This window comes from Sorex fumeus, unplaced genomic scaffold (assembly GCF_029834395.1).
Source record: "Sorex fumeus unplaced genomic scaffold, SorFum_2.1 ptg000070l, whole genome shotgun sequence".
In the NCBI taxonomy this organism is placed as follows: Eukaryota; Metazoa; Chordata; class Mammalia; order Eulipotyphla; family Soricidae; genus Sorex; species Sorex fumeus.
Window position 1 is genome coordinate 6869242 of NW_026606127.1, and position 6330 is coordinate 6875571.

A 6330-nucleotide genomic window follows, 5' to 3' on the forward strand; every position below is an offset into this window, starting at 1 on the left:
GGATATATGACTCTGGTTTAAACACTCCAGATAGCATTGTTGTGCTGAAATGTTGGTAAAGTTAGACACTACCCATCAGTGGTTGGAAAGAGGTGCCAGAGGCTGAGGGCAGGAGCCAAGCAGAACTACCAGCTGGAGCAGATTCTCTGGAGTAGTTGCAGGCACTTCCTGTTAGGGAAGCTGCATAGTTCACCATGGGAAGGGAATGCTGCCGAGTATGTGAAGTTCCAAATACAGATGGATTTTGAAATTTTTCTGTAAGGAACAATAAGGTGATGAAAGAAATCTGTGAGACTAATAATCTCCTTCAACGCTGAGAGGAACAATATAAACTTAAAATTTAAGCCATTGAGATGCTTCTAGTACCAACAGTCAAGTGAGTTTCCAAAATTCCAACAATATGGGGTGATTCAAAGTCTGGAACATTTTGGCACTTTGTGTATTTGGTATCGTGCTCCCAAATGAACACAGAACTGTAGAGCCACCAGGTGATCTTTTCTGTATCTGGATTTCTTGGTTACAGATCGTTTTTCCTTACCCTAGCAATGCCTGTAGCTTGCTCTCCTATTGATTCATATGTTATTTCCTATAAGGGAAGCTTTTCCAAACTAGGAAGTCTAAGAGAATGGGTAACATTCTTTGGACAAGAAGAAACCTGAGGGCCAGAAATGACAAAGAGACTTCATGTTTTCCAATAATTTTTATTGGTCATGTTATGGAGTATAATTTGGACCAATAACTTACAGTGTTCTTGGGCTCTTTCTGGCTCTGCACTCTGAGTGACCCCTTGTAACATTCAGAAGAGTGTATGCAGTGACAGAGGTCCAACCTGATTGGCTGTGTACAAGGCAAGTGCCTTATCTCCTCCAGTACTCTCTCTCTGTCCCTTATGAATTTCCAAGTTATGGAACCTAAGCATGTGGACTTTTTTCCAGGACTCTGCATGATCACTACAATGCAGAAATGGTTAGGAAAATACCTTACATTAATATAGGCATTTGGGGTCTTTACAACTATTACCATTGTAATCATCAGGTTTCCATTTGACTTGTGCAATGAATATGTGCTAGTACGGTTCACTTATGACTTAATCATGTTGATGCATTGAAAGTTACCCTGATTTTTGATCCACTTCAAAAATGACTACTTGAGTTTTTCCCATGAAATGTTTTTGGAGGGAAAAATTTATTTAAATTCTGTGTCTTAAGTTGTTTATAAATAACTCTAAGAATAATAATGCATACACAAATATAATTTTTCCACTTCATGTGTTTTCATAGGAGGAAGTATAAAGAAAACATCATGAAAAATATGTATCACAGAACTGAAAAAGAAGTATATAGATATCAGTGAAATCTGGGCTATGTAGCAAGCTGTATAGTACAGTAAGTTACTGAGAGCAGACCCAAGAGTAAACACTTAATAACTGTGGATGTGGTCTCAAACAAAACCAAATAAAACAGTCCAATAAGTTTATTAAAAAATTGTTCCACATCGATTCCTCCGCCCCTGTCGGAGAGCCCGGCAAGCTACCGAGAGTATTCGATATGCCAAACACAGTAACAACAAAGTCTCCAATGGAGACGTTACTGGGACCGCTTGAGCAAATCGATGATCTACGGGAGGGCCTTTTACTTATACAATATGAATAGTGTATTCTGTTTTAGAAAAAACTGCTAGCCAAGAAATGGAATAGAAGGTGATTTTTGAGAGCACACTTTATCAGTCCATTAAACAGAAAAGATTTACCAGTAACTACATAAAAAAAAGAAAATAGGAATAAACTTGATTGTATTTCATAGGTAAGCAATGTTTTAAATGAGTAAAATAGAGAAACTTCGTAATTACAAAAAATTATTCTCATCAATACCTCTGAATATTAAACAGCAAACAACACGTGTTAAACCTAGCATATGATTTCAGTTTATCACACAAATAGAAAAGACCATATAAAATGATCACAAAATATTGAAAATTGCTTTCAAAACCTAGTGTTGAATTATCTTTATTAACCTGGAAAACGTTCTTCTCAATGTTAATAAATGAGCACCAAAATTCCATTAAATATTCTTAATGTGGAACAATCAAAATGAAGAAATATGACAAAAATGTGTAATTCGACATGTGTGACTTGATTTTCCTCTTTCCTCTTAGGATCTAAAAACGGAAGTTGACTATTATCAAAGTACTCTCATGTTAGGAAGAAAAAAAATCACATGAAATAATATTTGTAAAGATGACAAGCAGCTTTAACCTGGAACCTACTTACAACACAAATGAATCAAATCTCCTGAATCAAGATAGAAGATACCATTTTTTTTAAATTTCAACAGGCAACGCGTACATGTACTTAAAAACTAGAACGTCATTAAAACATTGAAGATTCTATTTCTTCCACCCACCTAGATAGCCACTATTAGCTATTAATGGGATGCATCATTTCTGAAGCATGTTCATATTCCAAATTGTCATGTACCAAGTACTGTGTTCTAAAAGGTAATAAGGAAAAAAGTCACCAAGGATGGCTTTCTGATATACTGGTTTTCCTACTGGTACCCTACTCAAGGAATTGTATACTTTCTAGTCCTGGCATTTATTGAAGTAAATTGCTTTGACTTGCTCTCAGTGTATTTACCTCAGCATATTTAACATATATTCTTTCTTTTTTGACTTTAAATCCTTGGTTTTCTTCAACATTCAATCCAGATGTTTTCCCCTTCCTTGATAATTGCCATCCATATTCTTTCTTTCTTACCTATTTTATTCTCCCTCATATAGTCTTGGTTTCGATTGGTCAATGTTTGATGAAAGTGATCCCAAATTTTCTTACCTTAGAGGGCTTGCCTCCCTACCGCTCAGCACTCCACACCTTCCCCATGCCCCAAATTTTCTTATAACCTGGTTTAAATAGAAAACTCAAAGATAAATGATTATTACTGTGTAATAGCACTATATTTAAACTACTGAAGTATAAATACAAGAGGAGAGACCATTACAGAGAAACCATGCGGGTATATATTAACAGGTTTCCACAGCATCTACATTTTCTGTTTCTGTAAAAATACTGTCTTTCATTTACTTTTGTCAATCGATATTTTATAAAATACACGATTAAAAGAAAAAAACACAGAGAATCAACATATATAAATATATATGTGTTTGTATTTGAGCTCGTAAATACGTGTAAAATATAAAGTAATCAATGAGGAAAAACAGTTTGTATGTGAGAGAAAGAAAGCCAATGTCTAAAATCACACAGGAAATATCAAAGTCAAGCTAAAATGAGACTTATAAAATTCTACTTGAACACTTTCTGTCATTACTACGTGCTGGTTTTACCAGACTTCTTTTAAGTTTAGTGATGATAAATCTAATTAAAAGCTTTGAAAAGTATTATACCTTACCTGACATGGTCAGAGAAGAGGAAATACTGATGAAAGGTAGACGAGAAGAGGAGACGGTAGGAGAGTAAGTCTGAATACTGGAGCGGCTAAAGACCGCAAGTGTCCAGTACAGATGACTGGTCAATGTTGATTGGTCATTTGTCACTGGTCACTTTCCAGTATGATTCAAATTTGTTTACAAACAACCGTATGGGAACCCCAACATTCGACCAATTGGTGCTTGGTTTGGTGGGAGAATGATGTCATAAAATAGGCAGTTAAAGGTAGAGCCTAGCCAATCAGGAGGTCAGATTCCCAGGAAGAATACCGGATTGGATAGAGAGAGGGGTAGAATGAAGCAGGCTAGGGAGATGGAATCCTGCAAGACAGTTATAACAGTTTCAAATTCCTCAGACTATTGTGTTAGAAAACTACTCCCATTATACTCAAGAGCTTACATATTTCATTAACAAATCAGGAAAATTACTAAATAATCATTTTATTGCACTGTTAAAGAAACAACATTCGGTATTACTAGTATATTTTATATAACGTTTACAGCACAGCGCGTACAGCATTTGCCTTGCAGAAGGCCAACCCTGATTCCGATTCCTCTCCCGGCAAGCTACCCAGAATATCTCGCCCTCATAGAAAAAACCTGGCAAGCTACCCATGACGTATTCGATAGGCCAAAACCAGTAACAACTAGTCTCACAATGTGTTGTAAGATGTTACTGGTGCCTGCTTGAGCAAATGGATGAACCACGGGAGGATAGTGCTACAGTGCTATGATTGAAAAAAATGGTGGTTTCTTTCAATATGACAACACTTACTATGATAAGTTGTAGATGAATTGAGATGTGTTAAAATATAAAAATAATGAGAAGAAATTTTAAATGCACAGGTATCTCTATTTTACAAAACAAACAGTTGTTCTCAGTTTAAAACTGTAGAAGATAAAGAAAAACATATGCTCATTTCTGTGAAAATCTTACAATCTGAAAGAAAAGATAAAAAGTAAATTAAGTGATCAAAAAACAAGGAAAACATACAACTAATGTCAATTAATATAATAGGTAAAAGATGAATGTTTTTAATAAATTAGTGCTGTGAAATAAATCAGTATTTAGCTATTAAACTTGTATAGAAAAAATAAGCATAAATTATGACCATATAATCTATATTCAAAGAAGTGTAAATAACTTGTAAACACAAGAGCAATTTTCAAGCTCAGTAGTAGACAAAGAGCACAAATTAAAATGACAAATTAAAATGTGTCCCAAATTACAAACATTTAAAAATCAGGTAACATCTTTTCCTAGCAAAGATGCTAAAAATAGACCTTTTCAAGTTATTTTACTGATAATTAAATCTGTATAATAGTATGGCAATATATACTTAGTTTTAAGCAGTTTAATATTCTTTAAGTAAATTAGCTTTTGTGTGCGTATATGGAAATTCAGGTATCAAACCCATAACCTCACAAATGTGAGGCAAATATTTTACCACTGAGATATGTTTTCAACCATAGTCAGTGATTTTGGTTTTTTTTCTATAGTGTGAGGGATAGAACCCAAAATTTCATATTTGCAAGCCAAGTGCTTTAGCCCTGAGCTACATACCCAGTCATAAGTAAGTTAGCTTTTTTTTTCTTTTTGGGTCACACCTCGCGATGCACAGGGATTACTCCTGGCTCTGCTCTCAGGAATTACCCCTTGCGGTGCTCAGGGAAACATATGGTATGCTGGGAATTGAACCCAGGTCGGCCGCTTGCAAGGTAAACATCCTACCAGCTGTGCTATGGCTCGAGCCCTAGTAAGTTAGCTTTTAATATCAGATCTTAAGTTAACAATCAGAAAAGTAGACAAATAGATATAAATGTTCACAACAATATCATCTTAACAGTAAAACATTACAATTATAAAAAACTCAATAAAATGTTATAGTAACTGAAATTTATTTTTTAAAGATTATACTTGTATATATACTAATATAAATACATAATTGAAAGACTCCAAAGAAATGTACCTTCATTTTACTTGTATGTTTATTGTGGTTCTTTTCTCTTTTTAATATAGTTATCCCATGAACAATAAAAATTTGGACTTCTGTATGATTTTTTTGTCAAAAATTATATTTTGAAACTTTTTTGGAGATTGGTAAAGGAAAAGGCCCTCCCGTTGATCATCGATTTGCTCGAGCAGGCCCAGTAACGTCTAAAGCCCTCTTTACTATTGTTAGATCTTTCTCTGGTTTTATTTTTACTTTATGTTCTAATCTTAATGCTACCACCATCTACTCAGTCAACCTAGCTAAACCCTAAGGTCTCTTCCACTTTCTCCTGCACAAGTTTCTGCTTTCTGACAAAAGGGAGGACCTCAGAATGCTGACATCAATCTAATACCCAGGGCCGCAGGAGATAGTGTAGTGCTTATGGAACTTGCCTCACATGCACTCAATTTGACTCCCAGCACCACCTGATTGCCAGAGTATCAAAGGCTGTATAGCCTCGGAGGACCCCAAGCACCATGGCCACGTTTTCTGAGAATTGTCTGTGGAGCCCTCACACCTCCTGAGCATTGCTATAGAGACTCTCCCAGCAACCGAAAAATATGTAATGCCCCAGAAACATGTACTTGTCTTAAATAGGGACCCTCACTTGAGGTGAGGTTCACAAGGAAATATTGTATGAAAACATAAATCAAAGAAGCAGGGGAGAAAGGATATATCATGTGAGAAGAGATCATATATTTGGTGAAATGTGTTAAGATTCAGATGCCCTAGTCTTCTCACCAGGGATATTCCTTCAAAAATGCCCCCATTATACTGGAAGGGTGCTAGAACATTATATGACTGAAACTCAATTATGAGCATCTTTGTAACTGTGTATCTCTTGGTGATTCTAATTTTTAAAGTAATTTTTAAATGCACCCATCAAAATTACCTT